At 40.7% G+C, this 13028-nt stretch overlaps 1 protein-coding gene and 1 non-coding gene across 4 annotated transcripts in view; one reads left to right on the top strand and one right to left on the bottom strand.

Annotated features, from left to right (window-relative positions):
* Positions 1-13028, bottom strand: part of CECR2 (CECR2 histone acetyl-lysine reader) — a 162684-nt gene that overhangs the window by 75297 nt on the left and 74359 nt on the right. The window lies entirely within an intron of this gene.
* Positions 4710-4779, top strand: LOC148093745 (small nucleolar RNA SNORD113/SNORD114 family). The gene has a single exon (XR_015714120.1). It is a non-coding gene; the product is annotated as a small nucleolar RNA SNORD113/SNORD114 family (small nucleolar RNA).

The raw sequence follows: 13028 nt of genomic DNA, 5'->3' as shown, positions 1-13028 counted from the left end.
TTCTCTTCTGCCTTAGGTGGAAATGCTTGACAAGGATGTTTCCTTCCTGCCAGTATGGCTTTCACCAGGGGCAAGTTCTAGTTGTTCAGTTTCTAACTCTGAGGAGGTAAAAATAAATTGTTGTAGCAACAGTGTCACCAAATGTCCTTTCTTTCTGTTCCTTAAAAATAACACCTTAGTGTTATTTTCATTCACCTCCTCTTCCATAAGCTGCTTATGGGAAAGGAATATTCCAGGTTTATTCTCTTGGGCCCTACCTATAACATTAGCATAGCAGTTAGCAAATAGTACGTGGTCAAACCAACCAACACACCCACACCCACACACTTCTCCTACTATATGCCAGACAATAGAGATACAAAGATGAATAAGAAAGTCCCAGTATGTTTATGAATGAATGGAGGAAGGGAGGAAGAAAAGGAGGGAATGAGGAAGCGCTAAAATGTAAGCCAAATGGGACTTATTTATATTTATTTGTTTATATTGTGTTCACCGCTATCACCCCAGCAACTGGAACAGTGCCTGATGCAGAGTTGACACTTCAATCGTTTCTTGACTTGATTGCAAAGAATTATGAGACAATGTTATAAATGCTATATTAAATATACAAAGTGATATGGGAAAAACTAGAGAAACTGAGGATAGTGGAATAAAACTTTGCCAAGGAGGTAAGATTTGCACAGCGTATTGACAGGGAGACTCTTACCTGGCAGATGCACAGTGAGGAGTATGTGAAAGTTCATGGTATGTGTACCTATTATCAATTGTACTCCCATCAAAAGTGGGAGTGATGATTAGAGAATGATAGATAGGACAGGACTATTCCTTGAGAATCTTCTCTGAAAACCACTCTAAAGATTGTAGATTTTACTTCTATATGCAATCAAGTCTGAAGGCGGAGAGTAAAATGATTAGATATCTGTCTCAGAAAAATAGTTCTGAGAGCTTTATGCAGAATAATTGGGACGGATACTAGAGGTGGGGACCAAGGTGGCAGCCTCAGCATCACGTGGAAGAAAAGCACCCTCAAGCCCCACAACCAACTTACTGAAACAAGAATCTTCATTTTAACAAGAGTCCCATAATTTATATGCATACATAGTTAGGGAGGTGCTCCTCTAAATGGTAAAAGAGCCTGCAGTAAATAAAGTAGCACCTGTGGGAAAAGAGAAGGAAAGATTTGAGAACATTTGGAAGATGAATATATGCTGGTTTAATGAGTGGAAGACATAAATATAATTACCAACAGAAATGAAATAATGCCATAGACCTAAAATACTCTAAAATATGAGAGAACTCTCAAAAATCAACTTCATTTCTGACATAAGGGATGTGAATTAAACCCTTACGTTATAACCTCAAATATAAGGAAATTAATAATCTTAACAACTAAAGCCAAAGCCTGTTTTTATACAAAAACACTAGCATTAACATATGATTATAATCAAATCATGCTATTAAAGTTTGGTTATGACTATTGGTAGGATTTACAGTTCCTGCCTCTAGATCTGAAACCTGTTGAAATGTGTTGAGGAATTAAATGTGATCCTGATATACGGGTAAACCACTAAACAACCTAAATACATCTACCAATAAATCTATTTAAAAGCCAGCAAGAATGTGAGGACCTATCATTAAGTTTCTGGTCAAAGTATTCTTCAACAGAATCAACTAGAATTACGAAAAACTGGAGTTTGAAGCACTACCTTCAATGACAAAATAAAAACTAAGATCTACAAAGGTTAAGAGTGACATGGCCAAAGATAAAATGTCCTTAAAACCACATTTTACTTACACGTAAATTATGAACTTTCAAGTTTGAAAATAATGACATTTTGTTAACCCGTGGCAATTAACAGAAATCAAAATTAGTAACCCAAATCTATAAGTATATTATTTCAAAGTCTAAGAAATATTTATCTTAAAATGCATGCCCAATAGTTGAATTACTAATTTGTAGCAAATCTACATTAAATCTAAGGTAACTTTTGATTCCTTACCTGGACTTTCTAAAAAATTTATCTTTATTGTTGGAATTATTACAGGTGTCCCATTCCCCCCCGCCCAATTGACCCCCTCTACCTCACTCCCACCCACTCCCCCCCAGGTCTTCACCCCGTTATATTAACTGTGTCCATGGGTTATGCGTACATGCATATAACTTCTTTGTTTAATCTCTTCCCACCCAAACCTCTCCTTCCCTCTTTCCTCTGAAGTATGATCGTCTGTTACATGGGTCAATGTCTCTGGAGCTACTTAGTTCATCAGATTCTTTTGTTCACTAGCTTCTTCTTAAAGAAGACCCTTCAACTTTTCCTGTAGTGCTGGTCTGGTGGTGATGAACTCCTTCGGCTTCTTCTTATCTGTGAAGCTCTTTATTTGACCTTCAGTTCTAAAGGATAGCTTTGCTGGGTACAGCAATCTTGGTTGTAGTTCCTCGTCTTTCATCACTTTGAATATTTCTTGCCACTCACTTCTGACCTGCAAAGTTTCTGTTGAGAAATCAGCTGACAGTCATATGGGTGCTCCTTTGTAGGTAACTAACTGCTTTCCTCTTGCTGCTTTTAAGATTCTCTCCTTGTCTTTCACCTTTGGCATTTTAATTATGAAGTGTCTTGTTGTGGGCCTCTTTGGGTGGGGCTTGTTTGGGACCCTCTGTGCTTCCTGCTCTTGTAAGTCTATTTCTTTCCCCAGGTAGGGGAAGATTTCTGTAATTATTTTTTCAAATAGGTTTTCATTTTCTTGCTCTTTTTTTTTCTGGCACCCCAATAATATGAATGTTGGGCCACCTGAAGTTGTCCCAGAGGCTCCTTATAACATCTTCATATTTCTGGGTTCTTTTTTCTTTTTGCTCTTCTGGATGGGTGTTTTTTGCTCCAAATTGCTGATTTGATTCTCAGCGTCCTCTACTCTACTGCTGATTCCCTGTAAATTATTCTTCGTTTCAGTTCGTATAGCCTTCATTTCAAGTTGGTACTTTATGATGTCACTGATGGTCTCAGTTGTTTTTGTAATACTCTTACTAATATGCTTGAGCATCCTTATTACCAAAAGTCTGACCTCTGTATCTGTTAGCTTGTTTGGTTCTATTTCATTTAGTTCCTCTTCTAGAGATTTCTGCTGTTCTTTCCTTTGTGACATGTTTCTTTGCCTCCATATTTTGGCTGCTTCCGGTGTTTGTTTCTATGTATTAGGTACAGCTGCTATGTCTCCCGGACTTGGTAGAGTGGCTTTGTTTAGCAGGTGTCCCGTAGGACCCAGTGGCTCAGCTTCCCCAGTCACCTGAGCTGGGCCATCTACATACTCCCCTGTGTGGGTTGTGTGGTCTGACCTGTTGTAGTTGAGCCTTGGTGCTGTTGGCCTCACTGGGAGGAATTGACTCCCAGGCCTATAGGCTGTGAGGACCAGCTGCAACTACAGCCAGAGAGCTGCTGTGCTGGAGACACTCCTATGGAGCAGGATTTACTTCAGTGGAGGTTTGGTGTTCACCAAGTGCACCCCTTGAGTGTGTCAGTTGTGGATGTGGTAGGGTTGTAATCCAGCGTGGTCGAGTCTGACCACCAGGTGCACTGTCTTTGGGGCCTCCAGGAGGTGCAAAGTCAGCCTCTGCCAGTGCCTTGCCCAGGGCCACCCAGCATGGGCTACACAGCAAACCGTAGCTGGCTGCTACTTGTGCTGGGCTTAGAGATGTCCAGGAGAGGCCAAGCTATGAACCAATACAGGCTGCCACTAGTGCTAGGCCTGGGGCCTCTTATCAAGCCTTATGGGGCACACTGCTGCTTGTCTGAGAGATTTTAGGAAAGTCCTAAGCATAAGGCTCGAGAGGCCACTTGCACAGAAAATCCTCTGGAAATAGGTTGGATGAGCTTGCAGATAGAGGGGTGGGGTCTCGGGGAATCACTGAGGTGGGGCCAAAGGTGTGACTCAGGTGCTGGAGATTCAAGTATGGCGCCTGTCTGCCAGCTCTGTGGGGGGAGGGCTCGCCAAAGGAGCAATGGCCTCTGCCAGTTCTTCTGTCTGGGAGAAAACTGCCCCTCCACCTCTCACCCCGATTTCAGGCAGGTTAGTTCCTCCCCAAATGTCCCAGGTTCCTTTCAAGCTGCTGCCCAGCGCTGGAGCTCAGAGGGAGCGGGTCTGAGTGAGTCCATGCAAGGGCCCTTTAAGAGGAAAGTCTTGGAATGAGGAGCCCTCCGAGACCCTCAGCGCCAGTCCCTGTTGTTTTTCACAGCCCAAAGCTGTGGGGACTTCTTTTCCCGGCCCTGGAGCCCTGGGCTGGGGGCCTGCTGTAGGGTTGGGACCCCTCACTCCTCTGGGAAACCTCCACTGCCCAGATATCCCTCCTAGTGTGCGCTCGAGACGAAGTCTCTGTGATTCAGCATCTCCGAAATTCAGCACCGATCTGCCTGTGTCTCCACCCCTCCTATCGGTCTCTATGCTTCTTCAGTTCCCTGGTTGTTCAGCCAGATTTCGGGAGATTCTGAGTGACGGTGGTTCTGTATTCTAGTTATAATTTTGATGTACAGCTGTTACCTACACTGCCATCTTGTCTCCTGTCACATATCTGGATTTTTAACAACTCCCATGGGTGGGTGCTGGTAGGCAGACTGGATGGGAGAGAAGCATCAATACTGATGATGGGTCTAGTTCCATTTGGATGCTGTTTTCACAGATGATGATAGTACTTACAAATGAATGAAGTGAAATATCCAAAGACCAATGATGAAAATGTGTTATGAACCAACAATTATGACTAACAAAATCTGTGCATCTGAGGTTTAAAAAAAAGAAAAACAAAGCTGTCGCACTACAGTCTGCTCTTGCCTCAGTACAAAGGTTTAATTGGAGATTCAACCAGTTTTCTTAACATTATCAGCAGAAACTGGGGACTAACATCCCTATCTTAATTTGAAAAAAATATTATAAATGATCTGTCAACTGTGGTGGATGGGCTAAATGGAATTGGTAAACACTTCTCCCCAGTGAACCTGGGCTTGCTTTTGCCAGCACAACTATGATCATGCATTAGCAACTACAGAAGGCTGTTACACAGTAGGTAGAAAATCAAGGATACTGGATCAGCTCTTCCAAGGAGAACTAAGCAGACTTCAATTCTCTCTCAAAAGGTATTGAGAGGAACTCTGTGTCATTTAAAAATATAATTCAACCCCTTGGGGTTGCCTAACCATTTTACTAATGGAATACAGAAACTCTTAAATCAGTAAGAAAATTGGTCTCAAAATATAAAATTGCTTTTAAAAATGTATTTCTATAATACTTTGCTTCATAAGTCAGAAGCTACCTAGGTAACCCACCCAAAATAAGCAGGCCCAAGGTAACTTGTGACGTGACAAAGTTATCAATGAACTTCGCTCCTCTATATCAGCAGAACTTAAAATGCTGAATTAATAAAGATCAGAATTAAAACCAAGTGATGAACCCCCTAGAGAGCACAGCCTTTTCTCTTTCCCCTCATTAACTGTTAACCCCAGCAGTCTGTATTGAATGGATTATCCAAGGCACACTAATACAGGCCACAGTTTTCACTACCTTACAGGTGACTATAGATAAGAATGTTACAGAAAGGTGGCAAAGAAAAAATTGGAAAGCAATTTTAATCCTTCTGAACAAAAGAACTGGCTTATCAGTTAAATATTTTTCACTTTAATGGATATAGAGTCAGATTTGCAAGATGAAAAAGTTCTGGAGATTGGTTTCACAACAATGTAAATATACTTAACACTACTGAATTTTGTACTTAAAAATGGTTAAGATGGTAAATTGTATGTTATATGTTTTTTACCACAATTTAGAAAAAAACCTCACATCAAAATTATCTACTTCCAAGGGTTACTGTAATAACTAAATGAGGCAACACTATAAAAGCTAGCAGAGCCTGGCACCCAGTAAATGTTCTAGAACACATTAATATTTACAATTATTTCATCTTCCTTCTCACAGTGACGGTACATGGAAGGAAAACCAACTACTAAAGAGAAAGTGGTCCCCCCACGCCAAAATTTGGAGGTTTCTGAACAATAAAAATCCGTATTTTCTTAATATATGGCCTACTGTGTTCATGACCCAATAAACACTTCAAAACATATTTGGAAACCCAGGTTATTCAAAGCCTTTCTACTCATGCCTTCCTTCCAGAGCTTAAGTCTTAAGCTGGTTAAGATACAGGCCACAGTATCAGACAATGAAGAATACCCTTCTAAAATTCCCCACACCCACCCTTTTCCCCTACTTTCTCTCCTCCCTTTTTGTGTTTCCTTTTCGCTGTGAGCACAGAAACCTGAATTTTGCCAAGAAGCTCTGAGAAGGGGAGGGGGACACGTAGAAAAATCAGCAAATCAGCATTGAGAAGGGAGACCTATTCCTACTGCTGGCTCTGCAACTTTAAAGAGTAGTAACAGGATTTGCCCTGTCTGCAGCTGGCACCACAGCTCATTAGAGACAAGTCTGTTTAACACTGATCCACGTCCTCTACCCTTAAGAACAAGCAGAAGCTGCTGGCAAAGGAACTCAGGACTGAGCACGGAGAACAACTCCAAACTCTGGCAGGTCATGGGAGAAAGTATGAGGCCTTTAGCATATGTGCTGAAAAAACATTTACAATTCTTCACTTTAAAAATTTCCACCTGCCGACCTAGCTGGTTTGGCTCAGTGGTTAGAGTGTCGGCCAGCAGACTGAAGGGTCTTGGCTGGATTCTGGTCACAGGCACATACCTTGGTTGCAGGCTCGATACCCAGCCCCAGTGGTCGGGGCACAGGCAGGAGGCAACAAGTCAATGTGTCTCTCACATCAATGTTTCTCTCTCTCCCTTCCACTCTCTGAGAAACAATGGAAAAAATATCCTCAGGTGAGGATTAAAAGAAATAAAACAGACAGAATATAACTAATTTCTTTAATATACCACCACCCACTTAACACCTTTATTTTTCATTTATTTCTTTTTATTAACCCTCACCTGAAGATATTTTGTTCTTTAATCCTTTTTATTTTTTTAAGAGAGCGTGATGGAGACAGAGAGAGAGGGAAAGGTAGAGAAACAATAATGTGAGACAGACCCATCACCCATCAATTGGTTGCCTTCCACATGCACCCTGACCACGTGGGGGATCAAACCTCCAAGCCAGATAGGTGCCCTTAACCAGGAACAGAACCTGAGACCCTTTGGTACAGGGGCAAATGCTCTAACCACTGAGCCTGGCCAGGGCAACACCTTTTCTTAAATGACATTACAGGTACTTCTTATTGCTTGATACACTTCTAATTGCTGTAGAAATTTTCTTTATGTTTTGCTAAAGATGATGCTAAAGAGAGAAACTTTCTTTTCTTCAACTTCCAAGTTAGGATATAGCTAACAGGTTTATACTACTGACATTCAGGCACAATAATTCCTTTGAGTTTACTTAAGAAGGGGGGTAAAAAGGCCTAAAGAAAGTTATATATGTTGTATTTGATTTTAGAAGGTTACAAACTTCTTAATTTACACAAGAACCAATTGCCATGTAGCAAGTGTCTCAGTCAAAGATGGGGTCCTTCTGTATATAGGACCCAGAACCTTGCTTACACAAAGGAGATGCAAAGCAGGCCTTCTTGAACATCCCAACTGCTATCCAAGAAAGAATGCCTGGAGTGTGGGCTGAGAATACATGAAGAAACCCCTGAATTTTGCAGCTAATGCTTTCTAACTTGGTATAAATTAATTTAATCCCAAAGGCCTGCCACTTGCCAATTCAGATTGTGAAGTATGAATCAGCCTGAGTGGGTATAATGGTGAGAGACTTTCCCAAAGGCCAGGTCTGTATACTGCTGCTCGCTGCAACCACACCACTCCTCTCAGTGTGGACCCATGAAACAGCTGTGTCACTGGGGATAACGTTAGCTACAAACAGAAAGGAAACCAAAATAGCTCCTCCCCTCAAATAAGACTGCTACCTTAAAATATCAGGCTAACTAAAAATACTAATTGCACCAATGAATGTGTAAATCTAGTACACGATTTTCCCAAGTGGTATAAATTACCAAAGCTGGCTCCAGAGGTAATAAAAGGCTTAGAAGTTTCATGTATCTTATCCCACAAGAAAATGTAACAATTCTTGAGCATTGAAACAGTTGGAAAACTTCAACATGTTATATAGGTTAGTACTAGAGAGGCATGGCCATGCAGAGAAGAAATCTGGAAAAGCAGGTTCTTGGCAGACCATACACAGCCTCAGATGCCACGTCAAGTAATCTAGACTTCATCACTTAGACCAGGGCTTTCCAATTAGGGTATGTGTGTTTCTCAGGCTCCATAGTGTGTGGCCAGAATATAGGAAACCACAAGGTAAAAATGGCACAGCCTCCTAGCGTGTTGGTTTTACTTAGATTTTTCTTTTTCTTTTTCTTTTCTTTTTTAAAAATATATCTTTATTGATTTCAGAGAGAGGAAATGAGAGGGCGAGAGAGAGATAGAAACATCAATGATGAGAGAGTCATTGATTGAGCCCGCAAGCCGGGCATGTGCCCTGACCAGGAATCGAACGGTGATTGCCTGGATCCTAGGTTGACACTCAACCGCTGAGCCATGTCTGGCCAGGCTACTTTGATTTTTTTGCTGTCATTTTTTTGCTTAGGAAGATATCTGCAACTTAAACATTTGTATGAATTTTAAAAATAGAACAGGAGACCAGACAACTTATGTTTGGAGTTCCTTTAGACCATCACTCTAGACCTCAGATGTTATGAAGTTTTTATTCCCTGGAATAAAAACTGGAACTCAGTACTGGATTAGTTGGAAATTATTTTAGGTACTGGGAGCCATTAAAGAACAGAAAATGATTTTGAACAGAGAAAAGAAAGAATAATTAAACTTGGAAGTTTAATCCAGATATGGTCTGCAGGACACATTTTAGGGAGAGATTAGAGGGTGAGAAGGTCCCTGATCTAGCCCAAGGAAGAAGTGATGGGGCCAATACTAGAATGATGACAGTAGAAATGGGAAGGATAAAAAGAAAAAAAGAGCACTTTAGAAGCAGGGTCAACAAGATTTTGCAACTAACAGTGTGTGTTAAAAGAAAGGACAAGGAAATTTTAGGTTAAATTTAATTCTGCCCCCCAAAAGATTATAATATCTTTAATTGATAAACAGAAATAAAGACAATAAAAGTTGAATGGAGCCCTAGCCGGTTTGGCTCAGTGGTAGAGTGTTGGCCTGCGGACTGAAGGATCCCGGGTTCCATTCCGGACAAGGGCACATACCTCGGTTGCAGGCTCAATCCCTGGCCCCGGTTGGCGCCTGAGTGGGAGGCAACCAATCGATGTGTCTCTCTCACATCGATGTTTCTCTCTTCTACCACTCTCTCTGAAAAGCAATGGGAAAAATATCATTAGGTGAGGATTAAAAAACAACAACAACATTGAATGGATAGGTGGTAGTGGGGGAAGGAGGGTAGAGACAGTAAGGACTTGATGCTCGAAATAAGGTCCTAGAAATAAGCTTCTAGAAGTTTAAAGTGGGAAACAATTTTGCAAGGCCCCGAAATCCTGTTGTTCATGTCTGATTGTGTCCTGCTCTTATGCATGAGAATGGCAAAAATGTATATACACACAAAATTTCATACATAACTTTTATGTGTGTAGGAGGCTGGGGGTTGGGGTTCTTCTAAGTAAAAAATTCAATTAGTTCACCATATTTTGAGCATATGACAGTGGGATGTGACACAAGTGGAAAGGCATCCCTGGCATATGAATTCATACTACGTGTCAGGCTCTGTATTAACTACTGGGGGCGCAAAGGGGATAATGAGAATCCTATTTTCAAGTAACATAAGATGCAAAGGGGTACAGGAAAAAAACAACTGATTTCAATTCAATGTGATGATTAACACAAGCAGAAAATGCTGCTGTGGAGATTTGCAAAGGTTGAACAATGAGTAGTACCAGGCCAGTACACACAAGGGAGACAGTAACAGCAAGGCTCCCAGTAAAATGCAGGTTACCTTTAAAAATGAAATGTTAACACCAAAGCTGCAGAATTCCCCTCAAGTGCACATGGGACATTCTCAAAGATAGACCACAGGTTAGGAAACAAAACAAGTCTCTACAGGCTCAAGACTAAAATATCAAGCATCTTCTCGGACATATACACCATGGAATACTATGCAGCTGTAAAAAGAAGGATCTCTTACCCTTTGGGACAGCATGGATAGAACTGGAGAGTACTATGCTAAAAGAACTAAGCCAGTCAGAGAAAGACAAGTATCACACGACCTCACTCATTATGTGAAATCTAATGAACAAACTAGACTGATGAACAAAATAGATCCAGAGACATAGAAGCATGGAACAGACTGATCAATCTCAGAGGCAAGGCAGGGGTGGATGGGGAAGAGACTAACCTAAGAATTTATATGAATATATGCATAACCCATGGACACAGACAATAGTGTGGTGAAGGCCTGGGGGGATGGGGTCAATGGGGAAAAAGGGGGACATTTGTAATACTTTCAACAATAAAGATAAATTTTTAAAAAATAAAATGTTAAAGAAAAAAGTTATAACCAAAAAGGAATAACCTGTATGCTATCTATAATGGGAAAGATGTCCCAAGGGAGTTTATCCAGCTCTTTATCCTGAGGGTGAAACTGTGATAATTTTTGTTGTGAGGCAGGAATACCTAATCAGGCCTAGGAGAAATTATCCCTTTAAGACTAATTCATTCTGCCCGGCCGGGCGTGGCTCAGCAGTTGAGCATTGACCTAGGATCCAGGCAATCAGGGTTCGATTCCCGGTCAGGGCACATGCCTGGGTTGCAGGGTAGCTGATCAATCTCTCTCTCTCTCTCCCTTCCTCTCTTTGAGATCAATAAAGATATATTTAAAAAAAAAAAAAAAAGACTAATTCATTCTCTTCTGATTCTCAGCTCCTCGATTAGTAAGTGGGTCTTGGTATTAGGAAGGTGATATGTGTGAAAGGGCAAGTGTGAATACAATGACCATAAAAGGTTATCTATCCCATTTTTATGTTCTTAATCTTCACCTGAGGATATTTTTTCCATTACTTTTCAGAGAGTAATGGAAAAAAGTGAGTGTGTGGGAGGAGACAGAGGGAGGGAGGAAGAGGGAGGAAGAGAGAGAAGGAAAGAAAGTTGATGTGAGAGGGACATACTGACTGGTTGCCTCCTGCTCACACCCTGACTGGAGCTGGGGATCAGGCCTGCAACCAAGGTACATGCCCTTGGAGGCAACTGAACCGGGACCCTTCAGTCCGCAGGCCAATGCTCTAATCACTGAGTCAAACTGGCTAGGGCTCTACCCCATTTTCAATAAATACAATGTCATTCTGAGACTGTGGGCCTAATGAAATTATTCAGTTTTTCAAACTACAAGGCTGAGGATGAGAGTTGTTCATCTGAAAGCATTCACAATGGAGCAAGATAGAGATGAAATAGGAATGAGAGTGCACAAATTAGTGAGGGAATGCCTCAGAATTGCAATTGGCAAACATGTAAGTATGCTTTTGTTGGGGTGAGGCAAAGATTTTTCAGCAAATTCTTTCACAAAACAGAGTTCTTTTGAACATAAATACTTCTATTACAAGATACTCTCACTCAATTGTTTTATTTTCAGAGAACAGTACTTAGGGAAGAGATAACAGCCTGAAACAATCTCAATCAATGTCAGTTTTAGATGCTTACAGATGTCATTTGATTCAATCCATTTTCCAAGGAGACCAAAAAACACTTTACAATGATTCAGCAATTGCTTTGGGGTGTGATATCAACTACAAGTGTTCATTGTTATTATAATAGTCACTGTAAATAGAAATCTAAATGTGTTTATGTTGAATATATACCTATAGAGCAACTGAAAAACCCGACTATCCTATTAAATGAACAGGTACTTGTGACTTGGGATAAATTTTCAGAAAACAACATCAAAACTTGATTCAAAACCTTAAGACAGAAGTGAGATTGACGTGCTCTAGAAAATTGTACTTGAGTGCTCAGAAGTGATTCTAGTGATGATGAAGAAATTTTTTGGGCATGCCAGCTTAGCTTAGTGGTAGAGCATCAACCAATGAACCAGGAGGTCACAGTTAATTTCCCGGTCAGGGCACATGCCCAGGTTGTGGGCTCAATCCCTGGTGGGGGGCCTGCAGGAGGCAGCTGGTCAATGACTCTCATCATTGATGTTTCTATCTCTCTCTCCCTCTCCCCCCTTCCTCTCTCTGAAATCAATAAAAACATATTTTAAAAAAATCCTTGGAAATGAGAACAGGAAAAAAGCAATTATTTCTAAATTAAAAAAAAAATCAAATGTTTATGTAAAATCCCTAAAACACATTTTCCAAATAGAAATTTGACTATTTCATCTCTGTCATTAAAAGTTTATACATACTGCATAACCTATGGACAGAGATACTGGTATGGGGAAGGCCTGGGGGTGAAGTGGATGCGGGGTGGAGGGGATCAATGGGGGAAAAAAAGGGGACATCTGTAAATACTTTCAACAATAAAGATGAATTAAAAAAAAAAAGTTTATACATACTAGGATAAGTCAGTACTCCCTGGAAGCTTTATTGGATCATCTCATTGGGAAGATGGGATATTGCCTAAATTTAAGCATATTCGTGATAACTTTAACCTGTTACTACTACCAGGAACGTAACTTTTGCACTAGTAGTAACATGTAAAAGTTTTTGATAACTCATGCCCTTTCACTTTACCAAAGGGAATCACATCTAGTAAAGGGATAGACCATAAATGTCTGAAAAGGGGAAAAGGCATAGAGAGCAATATTTTACAATGATCCCATTTCTTCTAAAATGTAGTTTAACTTGGTTCATTATATTCCAACAGGTAAGTATCACTACCTACCTTTTACCCACCCCCATCCAATACCCCATTTATTATCTGTTATTAAATACATATCCTTCTGGTTCACTAGGCCCCAATCTAGAAGGCATCTTTATAATTTCCAGATCTCTCCTCTCTATTTGTTTTACATTTCATCCTCCCTCATCTTCCACCAAAAAA

This window comes from Miniopterus natalensis, chromosome 2, assembly GCF_054644295.1.
Source record: "Miniopterus natalensis isolate mMinNat1 chromosome 2, mMinNat1.hap1, whole genome shotgun sequence".
Classification (NCBI taxonomy): Eukaryota; Metazoa; Chordata; class Mammalia; order Chiroptera; family Miniopteridae; genus Miniopterus; species Miniopterus natalensis.
Note: the sequence above shows the minus strand (reverse complement) of the source record. Positions and strands in the feature narration are given on the sequence as shown.